Below are 26,538 nucleotides of genomic sequence, written 5' to 3'. Positions count from 1 at the left end.
TTATGTTATTCACCCAGGAGTTCTGCAGTTGATTTCAATGTGTCATAACTATGCTTTGGGTAGGATTAAAAAATAAAAGGGGGGGTGGGAACTTCCCCACCCTTTGATTTTTAAAGGTTGTTGTGTTCGACTGGAGGGAATTGTGGAAGTCTGAACTGCCATTCTTGGTTCTGCACTGGGCTGGCTGGATAAACTCTGATTGCAGCCTAAGAACCTAAACCCAGGAATTTTGTATATGTGTGTGCACACATTCATCTACATATAGACATGTATATACACTCACACTCACATGTATATATGTATATAAACATACACAGTTCCCTAATTTAATGCCATATGGAAAACCTCACCCTACTGTTACACTGGGTATTTGTGAACATGAAGATAACTTAGCTTGATCTGTGTTTTTTACCATTGCACCTCCTTCAAATAATCAATGTCATTATATATATGCAACAGAAGTACATGCATTTTTTTATACATATAGAACATGCTATATCTATACATATAAATGGATTATTTACAAAGATTTTCCTCAAAATATCGTGACAGTTCATCATATTGAAGGTGCAGTAGTTGGGTTAAAATGACACTGTTGAGCCCCTGGGGTCTTTTTTAATAAATATATTTTTGGCTTCTGCCTTCTGGAAATCTGCACCACGCTTTGAAACTCCTGAAAAATTGATTTGCTTTTTTATTGCTGCTTAGCCCACACTACAGGCTGGACATATTTTCTTCTTTTAATTGAATCTGCCCATTACACTGCACAAGTGCCAGGACATCAATTTAATATCTAGATTTTTTTGTGAGCTTTCAAACACACACAAACCCCCCTTATTTAATACAGTTGGATGTTTCTATTTTGCTCCTCAGAGTTTTGATTTGTCTATTAGCATTACAGTAGCTGTCCAAGCTGTGTGATATTCCTTGGGAGAAAAAGATAGAACGCACTAGAGGAATTTTTTTCTTGCTGCTGCTGCTTTCCTGCTGTAGCTTATCTTCTTAACAAAGACAAGACTACAGTGGGTTTCACAAATCTGAGTAAAAGCACTTTAGCGGAGAGATGCACCAGTGGGTACGAACTGAGCCAAGATAAACATCCCCACATCAAGAGCACCATGAAAGCGCTGCAGCGGGGAGGGAAGCGCGAAGGCCCTCGAGAGCAGCCGGGGAGTCCCTGGCACAAAGCAGGGTTCTGCCCTTCGCCGCTGCGATAATCGGCTCGGGGGCGAGCGCTCACCTCGCCAAAGTTTGAAATCACGCTTGCAAAAAAAAAAAAAAAAAAAAAGAAGAAGAAAAAAGAATCGTTGCAAAAAACAGCCATCTGAGATAAAGCCAGGGAGCCCAAAGTGCCTGATCCCAGTCACCGAGCGAGGCTGGGAGCGGTGGAGTCACCTGTTCGCAACAAGCACAGGTGACTGCGAAGGAGCAGCTCGTGCTGTGAACACTGTGGGCAAACAGGGACTGGGATGAACACAGAGCTCAGGAACATGAGTTTATTAGGTAAATGCACAAGCAGGTTTTGGCTGGGTTTGAGGCAGTGGTTGCACCCCTTGTGCCTTCAAGTCTGTGAGTAACGTGGACCATCCCTGTGATGGAGTAGGGCTGCTCAAGGTTGGCTGAATGACTTCACCAACATCACTGAATTAAGCCTTTTGATTAACTTTTTGGAGAAAGGTGAAATAAGCAGTATGAGGAAAATGGAGCTTGAGGTACCGCCTGGAATAATTTTGCTTTGTGTAACTGATGTATTTGCTTCCTTGAAAACCCCTTATGCAACAAGGATGCAGGAAGGGTGCAAAGCAAGATTTGCATCACTCAGAGTCTGACTGAATCTAAAAAATAATCAGGACAAAGAAAATTGGTGTGCACAGAGTCAGAGCAGGACAAACTTCACTGCTGCTCAGGCAGGCTCTAGGTGTGTGCAACTATTCCTGATTCCAGAGAACTGTCCACACCTCCTGAATCCAATCCTTTACTCTCTGAGTGATTATTTTGAGATTTTTATTCATCATCTGTTGAACAGGAGCGGGACAAACACTCAGAGAAGCCCTTTAACGGGCTGCACAGTGCCTGCCTCTGTGATTGGGAAAGATAACCCAATATAAAAAATTTTTGTTTAAAATATTTTGGTTTTATTCTGCTGTCATGCAAACATGCAAAATAAGTATATTATACTGAGGTAAAAAGAGAAATGCATCAATACAGCTGAGTCCATGTGTAATTAAGGTGAGGCAGTTGTACAGAGCCGCAGTCAATCGGGATTAAGGAGTTTCCACTTGTGCATTACTTTGATGTAAACCCCTTTCCCCACTGGATCAGATAAACTCTCAGCTTCAGCTGACTGTCAGCTTCCAAACCCAGAACAAAGCAGGGCCTCCACAGTCCCAGAGACAAAAAAACCCTATGCATTAAATGAATCTCAGAAATAAAAACAAATGCCAGAGTTATTCCGACAGGGTTGTATCATGTACCGACGATATTCCTGGGCAAGGAGGGGGCAGCCCTGGAGCAAGCACTATTCATTATTATTGATGAATGTTCTCAGGAGAAACAGAGGATGTTGCTTAATGGCTTGATCTAATATGCCATCAGAGAAGAGGGAAAAAATAGAGTGAAAGATATCCTCAAACACAAAAGCTAAGGAATCTTCTGAGCTGTGTCTGGTCCTTTAATTACCCATGCTGCGAGGGAGGAACACACAAAGAAGAAGATGGCTTCAGTGAAAGTCCTTTGAGATGAAGTCCTTTTACTGAGGCACTCTACTTGTTAAAGCTGCAATAATGTCACCTGGAGGTTACCTTTTTGATTAGGACTTAGAGTCACCAGAACATTTAACACACACCTGTGCATCTAATTCGCCGTGCGATTGGCATAACTACCTGTGCCAGGTGGGGAGGTGCAGGAAGGAGCTGATATAAATGTGCAAGGAGTTATTAGGCTTGTAGAGACAATCAGAAAAAAGTAGGCACAAAGGAAGATGATCTGGCTCTGGCATGGAGCGGATAGGTGCAGACAAAACCAAGGATGGGCAGGGAAGCTTTGGGGAAAACAGCAGCTATTGCCAACAGGCCTGTAGACGTGGATGTGCTGCTCCTTTGTAAAGTTAGACATTTTTTTCCTCTAAGTTGTATGGATGGCTGGGAAAGCAAAGCCAGATGATACAGTGCCTGAGTGGCTGGACAGGCAGTTTCAGAAGTGCCCAGTGTCACCTGCTCAGCTGCAGCCTGCTCTCCAAAATCACTCAAATGCTGCTTCGAGCTGCAAGAGAAACCCCGAGACACCTCTTTGCAGTGGCTCTGTAGGACACTTCCTCAGTACATCTCTGACAGCTGTGTGGACTTGCAAGCTCTGGGGACCAGGAACTCCCCCATCCCAGCCTTCCACATTTGTTTGCCCCCAGTGGGGACCCAGAGAGTGCCCTGGGTCCTACTGGGGAGCAGTGAGCTCCCAGGGACCCTGTGCTGGGCACCAGGGATACTCTGCCACCTGTACACAGGGCTCCCGAGCCCTTCATACCCATGAAACCTCCCCAGCTGTCTGCAAGGGCCCAGGACCACAGCGCCAGCTGGCAGGCAAGGAGGGCTGTGAGCAGAGCAGGCAGAGGAACCATTAGGAAAATATGTCTGGCAGGAAGCTTGGCAGGCATGTGGTGCCAGTGCACAGGGAGCTGCAGGAGAAGGGGCAGCAGGATGCTGCCTGGACTAGCCCTGGGGTCTGGATGACAGCAGGGTCCTCAGCTTTGTCCTTAATTTGGCTACAAGCTCCACTTGTTCCCATGGAGGTGATGTCCAGGCTCTGGCAGAGCAGCTCCTTGGGCTTTTGGGGGGTTTCTGCAGCAAGGAACGGATGAGAAGAGACATGAATTCAGGGTTCTGAGGTAGGTGCAGGAATGGAGCTTGCAGGGCTCCAGCCAAGGGAAAGGCACAGGCAAGGAGCCATCTCCCTGCACTGGGAAATGTAGGGAGACACTGGATTAACAACACTGAACGCTCAGAGTTAATGGTCTATGGGGTGACAGCACCCAAATGACCCAGAGTGAGCCATCCCTGACTCTGCAGTTCGGATTCACCCAGCTCCCAGCTCGATGGGCATCCCCCTGCTCTGTCAGCACAAGAGAAAAATCAATGCCTGATTCTCTCCTCACTCACAGCTCATCTCCCCCCACTGGTTTTGTTAAATGCAGCACATTTCCAAAGAAGCAGATTTTAATTTCAATAAACTCTGTAAGAAATAGATCAGTGCTAAGGAGGGGAGCAGCCACAGGAAGTGAGTTTAACTGCTCGGCTGCAGAATATTAATAGGATAGAATGTTATTAGAATAATTTTTCACCGTTTATTAGAATAATTTTTCATCATGAATAATAAATTAATAGAATAATTTAGTACCACTAGCCCTCTGTTTGAAAGGGTATTTTATTTAAAAGTAGCTTGAAAAGTGGCATTGGGGGAGGTGGGATTGGGAGCAGACCCTGGGTGTAGGAGGTGCTCTAAGGCTGCTTCCCGCAGAGACTCACTGCTTGCTGTTATCCCTCCCGATCTGGGCAACTTCCTTCTGGGAAACCCAACCAGGTGAGGCCATCGCTGCTGATGGCTCTGAGAGGGTCTTGCCTGTGGCAAGAGACTGCAGACACAGAGGTTTCAATCCCTGGAATCCCGCAGCTCAGGCCTCCTCCTACCCAGCTGTGCATCACCAGGCACCTTCTGTGGCTCCACATCCTCACAAAGTCCCTCTTTCCTTCCAGCAGCCTGGGAAATGGCCACATCCACTCCCAGGCACATTCACCTGGCTTTAACTCCTCATTTCCCTATCTCACAGTGAGACATTCATGCCCATCACAGTAGTTTTGTGCAAACCAAGAGGTCTCTCTCTCTTTTTTTTTTGTTTGCATCTGTGTGGAAGATAATCATTCCTCGGAAGGCTATTCACACCACAAAAGCACAATGACATTATTCTCTCCCTCTCTCTCTCTTTCTACTGTTTTACTCTACAACTGACAATTAATGTTAGAAAGAACATGAAATGGAGGAGAAATTACAGCAATTTATCAACTGAAATTATAGGTGTAGACACATGTCAGCAGTGGAAACAGTTTCTATCAAAATTAAAGTATTTAGAGATTTTCCTCAAATTTCAAATTATGCAAATCCCATTTTTGTGATACGCTGGTACTGTAGCTTTAATTGCAGGATTACCAGCAAGCTGCAAACTGCACTTGTAACCAGGATTCAGCTCTTTGGAGAGCGGCTCCCTTCTCTAGCACATCTTATTAATTCAACAAAGTTCCCATCTCTTTAACAAATTAAATATGTTTTGCAGAACAGGCAGCGGTTTTCTCGGTTTCAATCTGTCACGAAGGACCCTGCTGTTTGCAGAGGTTACTCGACAGCTGGATGAACAGACAGGTTTGAGTCCAAACACGGATTCAAATGCATATTTATACATAAAACATATTTATACAACATCGCAGGAACAGATTGTGCTGCTGAAGTTTCTACGAGTCCCTTTACGGTGAGGACACTGTAACCAAAGGCAGGGAAAGCATCTGGATTTCACCTTTTTCCCCCAGGTCTTTCTGGATCAGTTAAAGCTGCTCTGTGACCCCAGGAGACCACAGGAGCTTCCACAAGGATGGAACTTTCTTTTCCTCTAGCAATAACTGGCATGGCTGGAAAGCCCCGTGCCAGAAAGCCTAACACTGTGTGCTCCTGAGAAGCTGTTTGATCACTGCCAGCCTAATTAGAAGGCACAATATTCAGGATGTTATTTCTCTCCCTTTCCCCGTTTTATGTTCCTCTGATGTTGCAAAAGGAGCCAAGGATGAAGCATAGGAGCAGGCAGTAGCTGGGAAAGGCATTTGCATGGCAGAGAGAGCCAAGAGACTGCAGGGCCGAGGAGGGGAGATCTGATGTGCCACACCAGAGCCTGAGACATCCCTTGGCTGCACAGTGTGTTGGGATGCTGAGGTTCCTCTCACAGCACCCACAGAGTCAGGACAAAGGACAGCAGACGGGAGGAGAGGAGAACATGTTCCATCTCCAGAGGAGAAGCAAAGAAAACTCTCTGGGTGGCTGTTCTGTCATGCCAGGCACTGCTGGGAGGAAAGAAAACATTGTTTTCTCAACTTGCCCCATGGAAAAAGAGCGGGGTTGTACTTGGCTGCATCTGCCAAGGCGTGGCACTGACACCTGCAATATCTGTACATCACATTTAACCTCAGTGGTCCCTTGTCTGTATCTGAGTGCAATGCTTTGGCATCAAGCTGGTTTTTTTTAGGTGGTTTACAATGACACTGTTTAATTCAAGAACATGTCAATGCTGTTCAACGCATCAGTGGTAAGAGTCACCATCCTAGAGGCAAAAATGGGGCTGAAAATCCTTTCTCAGACTCAACTGGACAGTCATTAAATGTGGTTGTAGAAACACACAGGACTGTGAGCTCCATGTAGGGAGGAGTGGAGTTTACACTCAGATGGAAACTGCATCCTTTTGGGCTGGATTTTTCATGCACTCATCTCTTCATCTGCTGATGACTGGGTGACACATGGCCACCCTGAAGAACACTGGAGACAACATCTAATTTCCATTTCTTGAGCGTCCTGCCAATGATGAGCAGCACAGGGCCAGGAGCTGGACTTGATCCCTGAGGGTCCCTTCCAGCTCATGGTATTCTATGATTCTGTGATACCAAAGTGAAGTAAAATGTGACACAAGCATCTGAGGCACATCAAGTATTTTATAGAATCACAGGTTAAAAGGGACCACAGTGGATCATCTGGTCCAACCTGCCTGCTCATACAGGGTCATCCCAGAGCACATAGCACACGGTTGAGTCCAGACAGATCTGGAATATCTCCAGTGAGGGAGACTCCACACCTTCTCTGGGCAATCTGTTCCAGTGCTCACAGTAAAGAAGTTCTTCCTCATATTCAGGTGGAACTTCCTGTGCATCAGTTTCTGCCCTCTGCCTCCTGTCTTATTTCATTTGAATCCCTGTTCCAATAACAGCCTCTGGGCACTGCAGCACCGTGCTGGTGCTGCACCCACCTGTGGCTGTGCTGTCACACCCATCCAGTCCCAGCAGCACCCAGGTCACCTCTCAGGAGTGTATTTTGCACAGACAGTTGTACATCTACTCCCTTTGAAAACTCCTCCTTCCCTCCCTTTCTATCTACCACATCATGAATCACGTAGTGACTATTGCAGGGTAACATCCACAGCCAGTGGAGCTCCCAAACCAAGAGGTTTCTTTTAATATTTTTCCATGTGGCCAGCCCTAGACACAACCAGATGCCTGGGATCTATTTACATATGCCAGGCAATGCAAGGCTGCTGACAGCCACTGTATCCAGCTTCAATAACCACGATATGCTCCATCTGCTGACGCCCCAGCATAGCCACAGCGGGGAGCTGTACTGCCAGAGGCACTATCCTGGAACAGCTGAATGGCTGAACAGCTGGGAAAGCATCAAAGGACACTTTTCATACAAGAGCAGGGTTGTTGGCCCCGTTTCTCATCACACACGTCATGGAGCAGAGGCAGAGGAGCCACATCTTATAGGGGCAGCCTCAGTTTGCATCCTCTGCACCCCAAGTAGCCACGAGCCAAAGAGAAGCTGATGAAGTGGTTCATGTAAAAGGAACAGTCTAATTGGGAAAATAAGTTAGCTGCAGGCCACCATGCATTCAGATGGGGCAGAATTTAACCTTTCTAGGGATCCAGTGGTGATGCTCCCTTGGTTCCAATAATCCTCACTGCTTCTGTTTGCAAGGAGTGGTGGGGTCTAAGCTGAGCGCCCGAGATCAGGGAGAGAGGCCAGAGGCAGCCTGTGGCTCTGTTCAGAGGTGATGAAGCACACAGCTGGGCTCCCTGGGCAGGCAAGTCCAGGCAGGCTGCAGGATGAGCTGTCTGGATATTTATTTTCCCATGCATGGAGGAATGGAGACTGTTGAACAACTGCACAAGGATGGCAGTGGGGGCTGCTGGACAGGATGGTGGCAGTGGGGTGATGGGTGATGCCCAGCACAGAGCTCCAGGCTGGGCTTTGGTTGGTGCTACCCTATTTTTTTTTTTTTTTGGAAAGAGAGAGAGAGAAGACGGATCTGGGAATGTCAAGTTGTGCATGTTAGGCCATGATTTTCCTGTGGCATTGGGTGGGAGCTTGAGGGAAGGCTACAGATAGGGTTCACCTGAAACTGGGAAAGGGAAAGGAGAAAGAAAGAAAAAAGAAATAAAAGAACAATCACTGGGAGAAGGGGGAAAACCAGAATTGATTCTATGATTTTTTTTTTTTCCAAAATAATTCAGTGATTCTCATTCAGCTGGTGCTTTTCTTAAAGACCAAAGAGCCTATATGATAAGCATATTTTACAAATTAGGTAGCGATTTATCCCGCTTTTGTTTTAATGATTGAAATGAATGATGTCGTGCCGCTTGCTGCTGCTGCTGCATTCAGCGCCTGCTGTTCTTGGGAGCTGAAGACACCGAGAAATTTGCATACTTAATGCCGGGAACTGGCACAGACTAAATAGCTTCTTTTCTTTCCTCTGTGTTTGTAGATTTACTGTAGTGCTGGGTTTAATCAAAGGCTTTTTAAAGCCGTCCGTGTGCCGTTTCACAATGCTGAACTTGCATGTGACAAAGGCAGCTATTTATTACTTATCAGCTTTATGGCAAGTACCACGGGCTACCCTAATTAAAGGTGTAGGGGCTGCGTGCCCCTGCAGGAAAAGGCACTGGCCAGTTAACATTTCTAATCCCTAATCAAGGCATGGCATGGATTATTTTTCATTTTGTTTTCCTGCCGGTAAAATATCCAGCAATAAGGTTAGGGCTAGGCAGGGAGCTAAGCCAACTTTGGGTGGGATGTGAACTTCCAAGGGTATGAGCTCTCCATGTGGATCCCATAGGCTTCATTCATTGAGGTGCCCTACACTTCCACCTGCACTGAAGCAGAACTGGCTGGGACATTGTTTTCTTCATGAAATGTCACCAAAACAGGATGAATCATTATTGGACATCCCATCCCTAGAAATGTTCAAGACAAGGTGTCTCTGCCCATGGAAGGGGGTTGGAAAAGGTTAATCTTTAAGGTCTCTTCCAACCCAAACCATTCTGTAATTCTGTGATTCTATGATTAAGGGTAAAACGCACCATGGACACAAATCCACATCAACCAGCTTTCTTGTGGGCTTCCCTGCTCATTTCTCATGTGTATACGACAGAGAGCAGAAAAGAGAGAGCTGTTATACCCCATCACTTGATTTGGGGTTGAGTGGATCATCAAACACACGATGTAGAAGGAAAAACCCTTCTTCAGAAGGAGCTTTAACCTTGCCTCTCTTATGACTAGGACAACCACCCCAGAGACTAGGTTATGGCCCAGAAGTGTCTTCTATTTCTTAAGATAATCCAACACTCCCAAATCTAGGAAACCTTCTTATGATAACTAGGTTTTGATTTGAAAACAAATATATATTTTTTCTTTTTAAAAATATTTATATCAAAATATATTTATATTTTGATACAATCATATGTCTTCAAATACTGGCCCCAAATTCTTTGGTTTTGCTCCAATACAGATAAAAATAAATGCTGAACTTTGGTGGATGCTCACAGAATGGAAGCACCTCATTGTGGACAACTCTGCATCCAAATCAGCACCCATGAAACCCCACAAGAACAGCTACACTGACTCTAGTGAAAGCAGGATTGCCCCTTATTTACTATCAGCAAATTTAGGGCTCCCTTTGAAGTCAGTAATGAATTTCCACAGGCAAATTTTGAACAGCAAGAATACTCATTTTTCTCTCTAAATATTTTCCAACTTAAAGAGACAAAACACAGTTCAGGGGAGGGCAAACAGAATTAATCTCTTGTCGGGGTTTGTCCTTAAAGAGGCAAACTTCATGAAAAAAAATAAAAATAAATTGCCCCCTCCCCCCAACATCTGCTGGGAGCACTCGGAGATAACTGGCAGCTTGAACAATAACTCCGAGGACTGGAGTCCTGGAACAATGGGAGTGGGACGAGAGCAGCCCTCGCTGTGGCATCGTTTCCAGGCCTTCTGCACATGCAATTGGTTCACGGGAATAAAGATCAAGTTGGACCAATAACACTATAATTTGGAAACAAATATATTGATTACAAGAGAGTCCCACTGGAATGAATGGGACTACTCGCGAAGTGCTGTTATTATTCTGCCTGCACAGGGATTATAGAATGTGGTCTGCCGGGGCTCTGAATTGATCAGCATGATATTATCATCTTGCAAATGCAATATTATCCTCCTGCAGGACTGTGTGGCCCTGTGCTGGGGCTGCACAGCCATGGGATGACCCAGCCTGAAGGGCCACTCACGCACAGGGATTCCTCTTCACTCCTTTGCTGCGGCTGCTAATTCCTGCAGATCCTTCAAAAATTCTCCATCGCCAGACCCTGCAGGTTGTGTGATTCTGAATGGCACTAATAGGGAGTTTATCTTTCTTCTGAAGTGACTATTTAATAGAAGAAATAAAAATCAGCTATGGAATATTTAGGGGGAAGGATAGTATTAAAATAACAGGATTTGCCCAAACCTCTGTACTTATTAATGTTTTAGAGCACAATAATGGGATTAATTTTGAACTCCTCACTTCTTTTTCACCAGCAGTGGGTTTCAGTTAGGTTCAGCATTTTATTTAGCTCTGGAAATGACATCAGATCACTCTGTTTTTATTCCTGACTATTTATTTATTTAACTTTAAATTAAAAGATGATATGCACATCTAAGGCCTTAAATTCCCTAACTCATCTTTCTTAAAGAAGCAAAGTCCCAACATCATCAAAATTATCATTTTGAAAGAAAGTCAACCAGTCAGATCCCCTTAAAAATACGAACAGGGGTTCTCCAATTTTCATTACTTCACAACTAGCAGCAACAAGTCCCAAGATTCTGGAGACCTCATGGTCTCTGTCCTCATTACTGAGGAAGATTGGCCACATCCTGTTTTAGCACTGCTCTGTATCTACTATTTTTATGATTTTTTTAATTTAAGGCTAAGCTGAGCCTTTCAAACAAACTGCTGAGTTTAGGGCCCATATTTAGCTACCTGCGGAAAATGGCTTTTCCAAAGGTGAGTGTTCAATATTTTCTGAAAATTGTTTCTCTTTAATGAGTCCAACCTCAGGCTCCCAAGACGAAAGACACCCAAATTGCTAATCATTTCTTAAAACTTCATCCCTGTAGCAAAGTTAAATTGCAAAGTTGCATTTTCTTTTCTAATTCATTTTCTCTGCATTTTAATTCCTTTCAGTTTGACAGCCTTAAAGCACACAGATCAAGCTGAACCAAAGATTTCACCAGCTCTAAACTAAGCCTGTTTTAGATGACTGCAATGTTCATTTCAAACTAGGAATTATAATGCAAAAAGTCATTTTCCCCTCAATGTGTAGGTAAAAGCCCTGGGCAGACCCTTTTGAGAAAACACATATAACAGCACAATGTTGATCAACTCATCCAAAAAACTTAGCAGGACCACAGATTTGCGAGGGGGGTTTTGCATTCAGTCCACTCTGCTCCAAACCAGAGAATCTAATGGTATTCTCAGATCTCAGCAGGCTGCTGCAGCTCTTACTCCAGCCAGTGCTAGCGTTGGCCAAAAGTGTAAAGACACACTAATTTTTGGTTTGTGGTGGCTGCTGCAACTCCAGCGGCCTGATTTAAGTGCTGGTTTGCATATATTCACCCACAGGTGCTGTGGATTGTGCTTTTCCATGGATCTGTACCATTAGCACTGGCTGCCACAGCAGTGATCAGTGGTGCTGCTGCACGTGTTTATCTTGGATGGGAGGTGGGTTATCAGGCCAGTCTGGAGGTGTCAGGTGCTCCCATCGATGCTTGGTGATAATACTCCATGTGCAGGAAAAGATGGATGATATCATAGCTGGGATTTTTTTTCCCCTAGTAAAATGAGTGCTGTAACATTTCACATCTCCTGCCAAAGAGGATACGACCAGCACACCACTTGCAGGCCCAAACTGGTGATATCTCTGTGCTGCAGTAACTGGCTCTCTAGCACTCCTTTGATGACAACTATAATGCCAATTCATAGAACACAACCAGCAAATACTCCTTGAGCACAAAATTGTGTTACTTATAGTTCAATTTCTCAACATCTGATATATCTGCAAGAAAACTAGATATTATTTTTACTTCAGTCACCATGCAAACCTCTGAATAAATCTACAGTCCCGTGACAATTGGAAAGACAAAGAGACAAATTCCCTGAGAAGTCACGAGAGTGCTGGGGAATACTGGAATGGTCAGGAGGATGTTTCTGATACCCAGTGAAGCACATGTCCTCTTGGTGAAGGTCGTCAGGCCTCAATTTGAGCTGGACCATCCCCAACTCCTTGTCTTTGAGGGGACAAAGCACTCAGACCCGGATGCAGAGTCCCTTCTGCCCACCAGCAGCAGCTCTGTCATTGATTTTATTCCATTTTATTACTCTCAGCTCTTCCAGAGTATTACAAACTCCCAGGGGACCTTTTAAGACGTCTGCCAATGCTTCACTCATAAATCAAATTTCTCCTTCCTGGATATTTTGCTGTGTCCAATCCTTCCCCTGAGCTGTGGGAACAAATTCCTGCAGAGCACTGAGCCCACCTCAACCTTCACTCTGTCTCCCAAAAAGAAGTTGTGAAGGGCAAATTTTCCTGGTGTGAGCTTAGGTTTTATGGGTCAGCCCTTTTTTATTACAGCTTAACAAGATGATTTATCACCCTCTCCCCAAATGCTAATTGCAACAGGTAAAACCAGCATTTTTCTGCTCTATCTGGATCTGCAGAAGACTTTTTTGAGCTTTGTGGTGGAGATGAAACCTCTTCACCTTCCTGACTGACAAGACTGTGTCAGACGGTGCCTGGAAGTGTGGGCATGTCTGAGACAGAGGAAGGTTACTGGGAAAGAAGATATTTTTGACCAACATTTTTCTTGAATTGAAATTAAAAGCTGAAAAGATTTATTACAGTGGCATATTCATGCTGCTATATTTAAGGTGATGTCAGTGTTCTCAGCATAATTCTTCTTATGCACTGAGGATTAAAACTCAGCCATAATAAAGTACTCCGAGCTGAAACTTGCCCTCAGACGTTTCCTATTTGAAGCATTAATTTTATTTTATTAAATTAGAAATAAAATCGATTCAAGAGTTTTGTAGGTTTGGAGATGAGAACAAGGAGGTATTTTGCCCACAGCCTTGTCCCTGCTGATTGCTAACAAAGTCAAGAGACTCACTTGGAGTTGATGCTGCCAAGGGAGAAACATGCTGCTGCTTTTCTTACTTTGTGCATGGGATGCCAGACTATGGACTAAAAAAGTGCCTTTACCCATAAACTGATGACAAAAGTGCAAATGAACACAAATTCCTGTCTGTACTGTGGTCCTTTCTATGATGCTCCCAGGATTTTTGGGTACCAGCTGAACTTTAAAAAGCCTTGGCTTCCTCCCTGCTATAAATAATTAATAGGTTTATCTGTTGAAATGATACATAAAGTGGCAACAAAGCTACTTTGCTTGTGAGGTAGGAACAAATCTCTACAAGGGAATTTGTTTTTTTCCAGTATATTGTCATTTCTAAAAATATCTAGTTTCCTGGGTTCTCTTTGGCTGGTGGACCAGCCTTTTTATTCCCTAAGTTTAAGGAGGGAAATACTTATCAAGCTGGTGAATGAGTTTGGTGCTGCTCATAGCATTGGAAACGGCCAGAGTCAAGGGTGTCCCTTTGATTGGTTTTAATATGAAACTCTCCTAAGAGAGTGCTCCAGCTGACAGCTTGGTCTGAGGAGGAGGAAGAGGAGGAAGGACCATGAAGATGGGCAGTTGGCCCTGGAGCAATATAATCCCACCAGGTGACTGTCCTTTCTCATGCTATGACACTAAAATCTGGAATTCAGTGAGACCACGGAGCATAACAATGTTACATATGCAATGTTTGTGTAATACACAGCCTGGAAACATCCAATTAAATTTACCTGAACAATTTCAATTTGATTCCTTTGGTTATATACATGGTTTTATGATATTCAAGCTAAATGTTCACGTCTTTTTTTTCCCCAAAATATCCACATCCACAAAGTACAGAGCTCCTTTAAAGAGGAATTATTCTCTATTTTAATTCCAGGAAACTGCTCAAACACTGCTCTGGAGGCAATGACTAACTTCCTCTCAGGCTTGATCTGTTGAATTCATCAATTTACCACTAATTTAGGAGGGTGACATTATTGCCACTTTACAGAGGAAAGTGTTGAGTCACAAAGAGAAAGTTCACTAAAATGCACTCATTGCAGTACCTGCTTTGAGATGGTGCAGAGCTGGGTATCTCATGCCCTGGGGTGCTTGTTCTGTTACACCACCTGGAGCTCAGCACCCCTCTAAGACCAGGGTATCACCCCAAAGTGAGCAGCTGGCATCTATTAATGACTCCAGAAATGTTAGAACCTTGTGTAGGAACTCTGTGAGGGAGGTAGAAGTGGGGTCATTTTCCAGGTCTTTGGAGACAACTGTCCTAAAACTATAGCTACCTTTATATTTGTTTTGATTGGGAATTTATGGTTTGGACTGAAGTTTACTGATGGGGAATTTTGAAAAAAATCAAGTAATAGAGATTAGAGGTTTATGAGGGAAAAAAAAAAAGAAAGAATGAACAGCAATCTGCTCTGTTCAATTTTTGACTATTACAGGAGGATGTGGAAGGATTTTATGCTGGGAATATGCCTTTTGAAGTTCCCATAAAAATCTGTTCAAATTTGGCCGTGCTAAACGCATTTGTGAAATTACTATTTGCACATGCTCAGAAGAGCATTTTTTTTAATTTTATTTTTAGCAGCTAAAATCTCTAGAGAACCACCTGAGCAGCTTGGAGCTGTGCCATACCCACAGGCTGATCATACTCCAGCCCGGGACATCAGCGTGAAATGTGGGATGGGGCGGGCTTTTCCCAGAAGAGGAAGATTTCAGCCCTATGGATGAGCATGTGAATGGCACAAAATAGATGTCATTATACTTTCAACCCCCACAGAGAGTATTGGTAGGTACTGGACGAGAGTCTTTACAACTGTCTTTGCAAGTCAAGCAAAATTCATAGGAGGTGGAGCTGCCAGACTGCTTGCAGTAAATTTTAAGTGATGCTGCTCCCTGATTACATCCCTTACTTGGATGAGGTTTGTTGTGTGTGTTGTCTGGACAGCCACTTGTCTGATTTTCCCACTGCAAAGAGGGAACCATTCCAGACACTGTGGTGGCACGCAACCTTTCCTCCCACCTTCCCCACTCCTTGCCTTTTGGAAAGGCACCAATGCCAGCCCTTCAGCTGCCTGTCCAATATATGAGTCTGGAGGAAGGAAAAAACATCCTTTCTCAGGAATAGAGAAGCTTGGGGATGGAGCAAACAGGACCCTTCCTTTGCATGCCACAGCCCTAAATGTGTCAACACAGAGTCAGGTCAGCAAAGGGGAATTTTACCTGGCTTTGGCCACAGGGAGATAAAAGCAGAATTAGCTATTTATTTGCATGGCATTTGGTTGTGCTGAATAAAGGTCAATGTGTTCTCACAGTCTTGTCATTTGTGTTGAGGGAAAGAGAGCAGCTGTGGCTCTTCTCCCCAGCTCCAGGATATCACACTCCCTTATTCTACAGCCAGGTATTCTCAGCTGCTTTTTATGAACCCACAACATAAAAAGTACTGAAAAGGAATTTGTCTTTTAAACTCATCCACCACAACCACAGAGACTAGATTGCACCCAGATGCAGAAGGCAATGAAGCAACAGCAATTCTCCAGAAGAGCTGATCAGAAAAGTTTGGCTGATACATTTTTCCTCAGGTGCTGTCCAACATGTCACAGACAGCCCTTGCCATGTGATGTACTTTGTATGTCCCCTGGTCCTGTGTCTTTTATGCCTCACAGTGAGCTGCTGCAGATCTACCCTATAATAATGTTCAAACAATAGGAAGTTCTTTGAGACTCACCAGTATCATCTTGCACCTTTCCCTGCTCACCTCACATGTGCTCCAGTCCCAGCAGGCACCAGTGTGCAGTGGGAACTGGGAGAGGTTGTGTCCCAGCAAACTGGGCAAGAGCCTGTTAGTTGCAGGTGCAGACACTGCTGCTCTTCAGTCCTGGTGCAAGTGTCAGGGCATGAGGTCTGAGGGTGAAACACCCCACACATCACATTGCAGGACATGGTGGAGCTATATGGACTCAATACCCAGCCCACACTAAACACGTTGCACTTCCATGTGGATGCTCTCATTCAGGGGGATTTAACTACAGTGAGCTGAGAAGCCTCAAGGGTTTCACCTGCTTTAGTTTCACAGCTTTTCCCAACAGTCTTGGGAATACTTAACCCAACAAGCCCAAAGTTGGCACCAACCCTGCACCCCCCCGCCTGCCCACAGCTGTTTGCATGGCTTTGTCTGCCCCTGCTGCCTTCCCCCACAGGCCTGTAAGGATCAGGCAGTACTGCAGAAGTAGCAATACTTCCCTCAAAGAGCCATTCCCAAAAGTCTCCTTTGGGCTTTTTATAACCTGATACTACATCAACTCTTCTCACCGAGCTGCTGTGTGGAATAATGTGTCCGTGCAAACGCAAATACTGGAGATGCTGACAGATGGAGGAATCACACTGTTTTGTGGGAAGGAAGGGCAGAATAGGAGCAGGAATATCAGAATGAGTCTTGCCGTTTACATATAACAAGCTACAGCTATATTTGGATACGCTGCAGCATTCACAACCTTCCCAATTGCCAGGCTTTCAAATACACACATTACCACCAGAAGTGCTCTTGCTTAAGTGCTCCCATCTCCAGGATTTCCTTTGAAGTATCTGACTGAAGTAATGTAAAGTGCATTTCAATTGGCAGTGAATGCAGGTTAAATGGTAACAGCACAACAGATCCAGTGTTTGTTCCCTGGGCTTTTTCTTTTACCAGTCTCTCTTTTTATGAGAGTCGGTTACTTACTGTAACACTGCATTCAGGCACCTTCAGTCTATTAAGCCTCTTCCCTGACCCTCTATACAACTGCTTGAGGATGCTGTGAGCTGTATCTGTACTGCTTTACCACACACAAAAAAGTGAGTAAATGCACTGCTGAGTGCCCAGGCTGAGCAGTAAGTGGTGGGTAAACCCCCTTTGGAAATCTCTGCACTTGCATTTACCCTTGGCTACAGCACCGAGCTGGCTGGAGACTGAGCCAACCGCTCCGGATCACTTTGGATTTGTGTGTCACCTCCCATACATGTTGATGCAGTATCAACTATTTAACCTTTAAACAGAGTGCTTTTCTAATCCATTGGATTGGCTGAAGGATGTATGTTATGCTAGCAGAATAGCCAAGTCTGCACTGAGCAATGAAATATCCCCCTGCCCATGCCAGACGCTCTCCCCGCCTTCGATCGCTGAGCCACTGCTGCAGCAGCGCTCTTGGAAAAGCAACCAAAACTTGCAGGATAGGAAAAGAGCTTATCCTAAATCACTGGCATTGTCCAAGAGGTACCTTACCCTTTCTGGACCTGAACAGGATCTTGCTCATCAGAAAGAGAAAGACCACTGCAAAACTGGGAAATGAATGCTCCTGGTGGTGAGTGTCCAGGCTGATTTATACTGGTGAAAGGATTCATCCGGGTTATGGATGTGTTAATACATTCATAATCCAGGTGTGTTAGGGAGAGGGACACAGAGGTTACCTCCTCCTTTCATCTGTACCACAAAACCGGGCTGAGTGACTTCTAAGAGTAACAAGAGAAGGGAATCACATCCTAAAACTGCTGTGTAGTACAGCCAGGCTGAGGCTTTCCTGCCATCAAACCCTATTTGTCTCTGTTTATGAAAGAGAGATTGGAACTGAACTGCTGCAGTTAACTTGCTTGTGCTTCACACATACAAGATCAAGAGGATTTTTTTTTTATTATTCTTTAAGCTGCGAGACCTTTTTTTTCAGATCCATCTTTTTGGAGTGCAAAGGGGGAGAAAAATGTATGTTCTTTTATGGCTTTGCTGAACTAAAAACCTTACATCTGAGCATCTTCCTGATCTGGATGTGGGTGCCTTCTTACATCTTCCTCATGGCTTCTCTGAACCTCCACCCATGATAGATGTTTAACATGCTGTAATGCATATTCCTCTGTAATGACTTTGGTGGAGCCATTACCATGAGTTACTTCAGTGACAGATTGATACTTAAGTCAGTATATGTTTGCATAATATCTGTCTGTGTTCCCACATAGCCCCCCATTACCAGCACACATAATGACAGCACTGAGAGCCATATGACTGGTGGGTTCAGCCCTAGTCCCTGTCACATATTGCCATGGTACCCAGTGCTGAATCACTGAGGGTGTTTAAATAGGCAGACATTAATTTATAGAGTAAATCATTATGAAATGGAGGAAATAAGTGACTATCACTGGCACTGATTTGATCTAATGGAGCCTCACACTGAATTGCTAATATTCTCCCTCTCCCACTTATTTTTTTTTTAATGACAAAACCAAATAAAAACATAAACCTTTTTTCAACCTGCCTTCAAAATGTCATTGCCAGGTATGTGGTTTGCTGATGATGTACAAATTCAACTTACCTCCTCCGTGCTGCTTCTCCAGCTGGGGAACAGGATCTCCTCTTTTTTGGTTTCAGTAGAGACTCAGGAACCTGAAAATTGAAGGAAGACACATTTATTGCTCTCTCCTACACTGTCCTTTCCCTTTCTTATCTGGAAGAAGTTAGCTTTTGGTTCACTCGAGTGGAAGTTGGCTGTCCATTTCCTGATGGCAAAGAAGAGCAGACTCCCATCTGGTTGATGCAGATGCCACTGTTTTGACTTTATCCAGGTGGTCACCCAGCAAACCCTGTTGTGCCTAATTATTTAAGAGGGTTGTGAAACACTAGGTGATTTTATATACCATATGTGCTAGAAAACATAAGCACGAAGACGCTGTGACTTAATGATGTGGCAACTTCAGCGCCGAATCTTCCATGTTTTACGGCTCAGATCTGACCTTTCTCTTTACTGTAATGCACTCTGCAGCGTTCAGCATGAAAGAAGAGCAAACAGAATTGGAGATGGGGAGGTTATCAGCAGCGGTTACAGGGCCACCCTCCACCTTCTATCGAGATAAAGCACTTGACTCAATTTTAGAATATCCATTCCAGCGGGGAGAAGGTGGGAGGAGAGGGGGAGAGAGTCTGTCCTTTAAATGGAATTTCAGGATTTGGAGTTCAGAGACTTCCTTCACAGTGTTACAGCAAATCACAGACCTCCTTCCTCAGAGCAAAACAACACCACACCGGGTCTCCTGCTCTGGTTATTAATTTATTTATTTTGAACCTGTGTAGTTTGTTGCTTTGACTTCTCAAACAATGGGAAGGTACAAGGAGAGAAGGATAATAAATTGCATTCCCTCCTTTTTGCCATCACAGGAAACCTTGAGGGACTGTTCAGCAAGCTGGAGCTCTTATCTGCCTTTGGGCGATCTCATTATCAAACCTTCATTTTGCTCCCCAGCAGGAGAGATGGCCTGCAATGTATGATAACCTCTACTTATGAAACTCACACTCCAGAAATCTCTGATAATAGGCCAGCTAAAATGGAAAACCAAAGAGCAGGCACTGGGTTTTTAGTCACCAATAATGACTACACACACACACACAGCGGCAGGTTCTAACACCCTTATATATTTTTATTTTTATTTATATTTCTATGCACCAGTCTAACTCTGATGGTACCTCCCAGAATTTAAATCACAAATCTAATAGGACTAATATTTTCCAGCATACTTTAATATTTTCAAATAAGCTTGTGTATTATAGGAGCCTGTATCCCATCTACAGAGAGGTCAGTGAAATCAGTGGGAATTCTAACCTATCTAACCTGCTCAGGTGTTTTTATAAAACCCATTAAACACTTATTTAAAAACTTGAAAATATGAGCTGTAGGAACTGAAGTAGTTCCTGGGGGTAGAGAGAAAAAGGGGAGAGGAGGGATAAAGAGAATCAGGTTCCTTAAACACTCGGGCACTTTGATTATTATAATAAAATGTAATATAACATTATATAATATTTTCTATTATATTTCAATTACTATCCCATCGTGATGGCACCAACCAATTCATCCTTCATCCACCAAATTTTGAATTTCCATTATACAGTAACAAATAGAAGAAGATCATCATAAAAAACCACAGGGAGGCACCTGAGCAGATCTTGCTGAGATGGGTTGTTCTTACTGAGCAAAAGAGTAAAAGTGAGAGTTCCTCACAATTTTCTGCACTGGATCTTAGATATGGGGACATGCTTATCCGGGGGGTTTTCCCAAACAAGCAGAGGGGAGGGGAGGGAAGCCCTCCTGACCCTGAGGCTCCCACCACAAGGAGAGCTTGTCCACCCACGTGGTGGGAAGGGAAGCACGTTTGCTTCCCCACGCCTGGAAGTGTCCAAGGCCAGGTTGGACAGAGCCTGGAGCAACCTGGTTTAGTGGAAGGTGTCCCTGCCCATGGCAGTGGGTTTGGAATGAGATGAGCTTTAAGGTTCTTTCCAACCAAACTATTCTGATTTTCAGCCAAACTATTCTCTGATTCCTATGCCCAGGCTGTAGCTCACCACCAACACACACACCAGGAGGGTGAACAGGAACCAGCTCACACATACTCTTACAGCAGCAAAATGACTATTTTATTTTGTTAGATTAGAGGTTTTCAGTTTCAATGCCTATTAATGTAGTGCTTTTCAAAAATAGCACAACTCCTCTTAAAAGCACATGGGATGAAGTTTGGGTTTTCTGTAATGGAAAGCAGAAACACTCCAAAAATTGCCAGGGCTGATGACAGACCCTGAGAAAGTCCTCATGAAAACAGTGGTATTAACAGTAAACTCAAGCCTATTTCAAATGAACACACAGAGGCCTTTCCCTTAGAAATGAGTGAGAATATAGGCAGAATTCAAAGCAATCCCCTTTTAACACAGATGTTTGAGCTCTCCTCAGCTGCTGTTTTGCAACAGACAAAAAAATGAACCCTAAAAACAGCCATACAAGGCAGCAGATCTCCTCTGCTCCTGACATCCTCCGCTCCACATTCCATGCCAACGCATCGGTTGGATTCCAGGGAGCTGGAAGGAGATGGAGCTCATGCTCGTTCTCCTCTCCCATGCTAAGGGCAGGTAATTATCTCTGCATTCCTGGAGGAATGTTACAATAAATATGGCTGTCATTTTTCATTACTGCATAGTGAACAAAGGGAACAAAGAGAACAAAAGAAAGTGTGGTTTTGCTAACCTGGGCTTGCATGTGCTCATATATGTGCAAGACAGAAGTAGAGGGGGAGAGTTTATTGCTATTATTTATTGTAGATAAAACAATCTGGATGAATCTCTCAAAATTTACCATTTTTTTTGAACTAAGTAAAATTTATTCTCTGAGAAAATCCTTACCTCTTACTTGCTGTCCCACCATCAGGGCTCTTGGCTAAAAATGGAAATTATTTGAAAGGCAAGAAATGCACTCATGTCTCCTTAACTTCTACCATACAAACAATATATATTCACTTTCTCATTTTTTCCCCCTTTTGACTTCTCAGTAGTGGCCAGATTTCTGAATTTACCTTGATGACCATTGCCTTACCATGCTGAAAAATATTGCAAAGGAATTTGTGTAAATAAAAGTACTTAGGAACTGTATGTGTGTGTGTGTGTTAGTTCCTTGCCTCTAAAATCACCTTCAACACTTCTGTTTCAATGCAGACAAGATAAAACAGAAAATTGTCAATACCCCTAATCACTGAGAATATCTAATCTGAGACACAGCCAGCTTGGAGTCCAGCTCTAAGCCTGTGTATTTTTTTTTTATGGTTCTTAGGTATTTTTCCTGCCTAACTAAACAGACACTTTGATTTGCCAAACTGCTATTAGAGAGAAAAAAAAAATAAATTAGAAGGTTCGCAGTGTTCACACTGACTGCAAAATTATCTCCTGAGTTGCAGAGAGAACAGTTTGCACTCATCTGTCTGAAATCCATCAGCAAATGGAAAATTGCGGTGTAAGCAAAATTTCCCCTGGCAACTGTCTACGTATGAAACATCAAACCCTGTAAAGGACTGGAAACCACACAGGTCACAACAGTTACTCACATGTGAAGGATCCCAGAGCAGAGTCTTGCCTCTCCCTTCGTGGGCCTCTGAGACTCTGCTGAGATCTAGTAGTGACAAATTCACTTGTGTTATATCCCAAACCCTGTATTCAGTCGTCCATTCTGTTTTCTACACCTTTTGCAGATTCCCTCCTTTTGGTGGATGTGGTTGCACTGTCACTTCTCCACCCCAGGGCTCTGGTCCTTGATGGTCTCTGTTGCAGCCTTGCTGGTTTGCTACTATGATCCAACTTACAGAGACTCAGGCACCAGCTGTGTGTTAATGTTTGCACCAGACACACACTTGGAAATGTCTCTCCCCACAGCAGCACTAAAACACCAGCCCCACAAGATCTTGCAGCTTCAAACTCCAGAAACAATTCCTGACTTCAACTACTCCCCAGAAGTCCACAGCTGTCAAGCTGCTGCATGTTGCTCTGTAATTTCAAGTCCATTGTACTGAAATAGATAATTATTTATCTACAATAACTCCATATGGGTCCAGAGATGACCTGGGAGAAGCTCAGCCACCCCAGAATATGCTGGTTTCCAGCATATGTGGACAATCTGCACCAACTGGCACGGGGTGATCTGAGTTTTCTCCCAGTACTGGACACAAAAATTGTGCAGACACACAAGTGTCATGGGGCAGATGATAACTGCAAAGGCTTTCTGATGGGCCTTTCTACACTGTGTGGGAAGGTCCACACACCCCAACCAGGCCCTCAGCAGCATTAGCTGTGGGTAAAACATCTGCAAGCCCATCCCTGTCAGAAGTACATGGAGTGAGTAACTAGAAATTGGCAAGACAAGAATTTCTGAAATAAAGGGCACTGATGAAAAATGATGTCTTTCTGATTTTCCACTCTTACACGGTCTCAACCTGTTCACTCTAACAGGCACCTTCTTGTCAGTAGCCCCAGTGACATCAATTGAGTGGGAGTGCAAAGCAGGAACATTACTTGTGAGAACAATTCAGTTAGGGAAGGTTGCTCTGCTGGTAATATCAGAATCAAAACATTCAAATGCACAGACAGAGAGGCTAACAATTCAATTTACGCCGTGAATGCTGAACAGCACATTAAGCAAATCAGTTCAGATGGCTCTGAGTTGTTCTTGTTTAAAGAAGATCAGAAACAAAATTTCCAATCCTGTACCACATCTAAATGCTTGAGATGAAGCACTAAAACCTTCACTATTGATATATTTATTTTTCTGCATTTCACTCAGCTGATCAGCCTTTTATTGCTGCCCTGTTGTCCATAGGGAACTGCTGTGGTCCTTTACAGAAGAAATACCAAGTTTTCCATATGGTTACACCTCATTTAATGGGCTGGGAGAAAGACATTTTAGGGGTGTTAATATTTATTTTTTCCCCTAAATATTATTCTGTCATTGATCATCCACAATGTAATATGCAATAAAGCTTCCAGCAGGACTTTACTATGTCTCCTACAAGCCCAGATTTGCAAAGGACTGTGAGTTTCTGAAAGTTGCAAACAGCCATTCCAAGGGTTTCTGAAGAGCTCTAAGAAAGTTTGTTACTGAAGTACAGCAGCTTGTACTAATGTCAACTGACCCATGAGGACCTGGAGGTGTTCCCCCACCTCTGACACATTGCTTTGAGTCCTTCAACAACCCTCTTTCCATGACAGACCTAGTATTAGGAGAAAGCTCAAAATGTTCCTGGAGTCAGTCTTAAATCCTGGTCTATACATTCCAGGGGGCTACAAATACTGCAGCAGGGCATATAACCCCATTGATCCCTTCCAACTCAGGATATTCTACATTTCTATGATTTTGAATATATAGAATACTGGACATAACCAAACAGCTGGATACACGAATGAGAACAACCCCTGCAGCAATACCCAGATGATTGCAATTTTATAGCTAAAAACACCTCTTTCCAAAAACTTGAGGAGGTGGAAGGAAAGCCCTAAAACAGAGATGTGGAGCCAGTGGCACTGAAGGCAGCACACCCAGCCCTGGAGCTGGCAGTGCCACCGTGTCCCCTGGTGCTCTGTGCTCCCAGGTAGGGCTAATTAGCTCTTGTTGAGCAGCACATTAGCACAGCAACGCAGACCTGGGGACTCATGCTCGCTTTCCCACATACCCCAGCTTGCTTGGAGCTACACTGTGCCACTTACAAATGTTTTAAGATTCATTAACCTCCCTCTGCACTCCCCAACTACCGAGACAATATATCAGGAGAGGAAACCTGCAGCAGTGGCGAGACAGACAGGATGATAATTTCTCACCCATTCTCCTCTGCTCTAACACACTCCACATAATCACACCCAAAGCTAGATCAGACAGGGACAAAATTAACTGGAACTAGAACTCGGTCCTCACACATTTCTTGCTTGTATCTACACAAGGCACCACGACCCTTCCCCATCTGTCACCTTGTCCCCACGTCAGCTCTACTCACAGCCCAGCTTCAGCACATCATGCCAGCCTGGTCTGCTGCTGCACTGAGAGGATATGGAGGCACTAATGGGTCTGTGTGTGCTGTTCTCCACTGCTGTGCATGAGAGCCTGCACGTGCACGAGGTGACACAAGTAATGGCACACCCCATTATCTGGGTCCTCTGTGCATTCCCACACTGTTTTCCACATGTCTCTCTCTCTTTCCAAATCTCAGGAGAGCCAGACCCTACAATTTAACCATTTCTGCAGCACTGCTATTCAGTAATTTATGTCTTAAAGGCATGGAAAATATTGTTGAAAAAATGAGCCTGGTAATGCATTCTGTATTTGTCTATATTTTTTTCCCCATAAAAGATCTTAGAAAAACCAGTTTCCTTTGGTCAAGATATAACTTCCTTAATTTTGTGAAGTTTACTGGGAATTATACAAGTCTGCTATGCTGTTCAGGACCTGAATTAATAGTGACTCGTTTGACACATACTACTTAGTTAACCTAGGTAGGGTATTACTTTCTTATCTAACTACATTAATTGATTCTACATCACTTAATAGCTCAATAGCTTATCAGGTTACTTCACTCTCTAGACAAGCTAAATGTCTGGAGGCAATTAGAGTGTCATTCTCCGTAATAACAAGTTTCTTTGAGAAGTTGCTGATGAGGTTCTTTATTACACAGATTATAAAACGTATCTTCATACTGTTATAAATATAGGTACAAATTGAAATTACTTACTAGGAGTCCCACTTCCCCTAGCAACCAGGCAGATTTTAGGCTCGTTTTAGGAATGGTTGTTTTCTCCCCTTCCTCCCCCCTCCCCAGTGCTCTCTCCTGCCTTCTTTGTGATCTGTGTCCAATTTTCTGTCACTCAGAGGTGATCTACAACCACGGAGAACCTGTCACTATGTCCCTTGCAGTTTGCCATTCTCAATGTTCAGTTCATTCCGAGGATGTTACCTCCGGGACACCAGGGCTCAGCATCACGGTTTAATTATGGCTGCTCCTCTCCTTGGCTGCCACTTACATGATAAGTGCAAAGCCAGAGAGGAGCTCTTCCCTTTCCCATTTCCATACCCCGACAGCACCGACACCACCACTCCTTCCTCTCCAACCCAGTCTAAGAATGGGGCAGAAGCATGATTTTTAAACAGCAAACGAAAACTCTTTATCATGTTTTGTCTTTTACCCATTCTAAACCTTGCTGCTGTTTCTCAGCCATCTCCTGTGGTCAGGCAGGTGGCTGAAACTACCATTAATTTTGCTCTTTTTTCTGTTTCTTTAGGAAAGTTTTTTTGGTCACTGCTGGAAAAGCTGCAGGAGCTATGGGAAGATGGAAAGGCTGGTGGAAGTAAGGCAGAAGGTGATTAAGTATTGCTTGTGATCTTGGTTTAGAAGAGGAGAAACCCTCCTCAGAGGGAAAAGTCATGATCTTATCTGGGTTCCTGATAAATGCTCAATAGAGCAGTGGCTTTTCCATCCCTCATGGAGGCTTTGCATCTAAGGAAAACTAGCAGCCCATGGCCCCTGGGATGGGCAGAAGAGGAAGACAATGACAGGTCACATCCCAAATATTCAGCTTCACCCCGACATAGGTATTTCCATCTTGATTCATACCACAGATCCACGTCTCCCTTCAAAAAACAATTCCTCCAAGCACAGTGTTTGGCTGGGGAAACTGTGTGTTTTGCTTTTAAGCCCCTGATTCTCATCACTCTTTACACAAACACCCTCCTGAGTGAGAGCACAAAGACATAGCACGGAGCATCATTAGGAGACGTTGTCCTGAGCCAGCAGCTCCTTTGCCTGGCAGCATCCTCTGTTCTGGAAGCACCAGGGCTCTGAGCCTGCAGGAAGGTGCCTGCAAGACACAAAAACAGCCCCCAAACAATCCTACATGCTCTACAGCTGCCCTGCTCAGCCCAGTGCATTTGCTCTCAGTGTCTCCTA

Source organism: Pseudopipra pipra, chromosome 17 (assembly GCF_036250125.1).
Source record: "Pseudopipra pipra isolate bDixPip1 chromosome 17, bDixPip1.hap1, whole genome shotgun sequence".
NCBI lineage: Eukaryota > Metazoa > Chordata > Aves > Passeriformes > Pipridae > Pseudopipra > Pseudopipra pipra.
Note: the sequence above shows the minus strand (reverse complement) of the source record.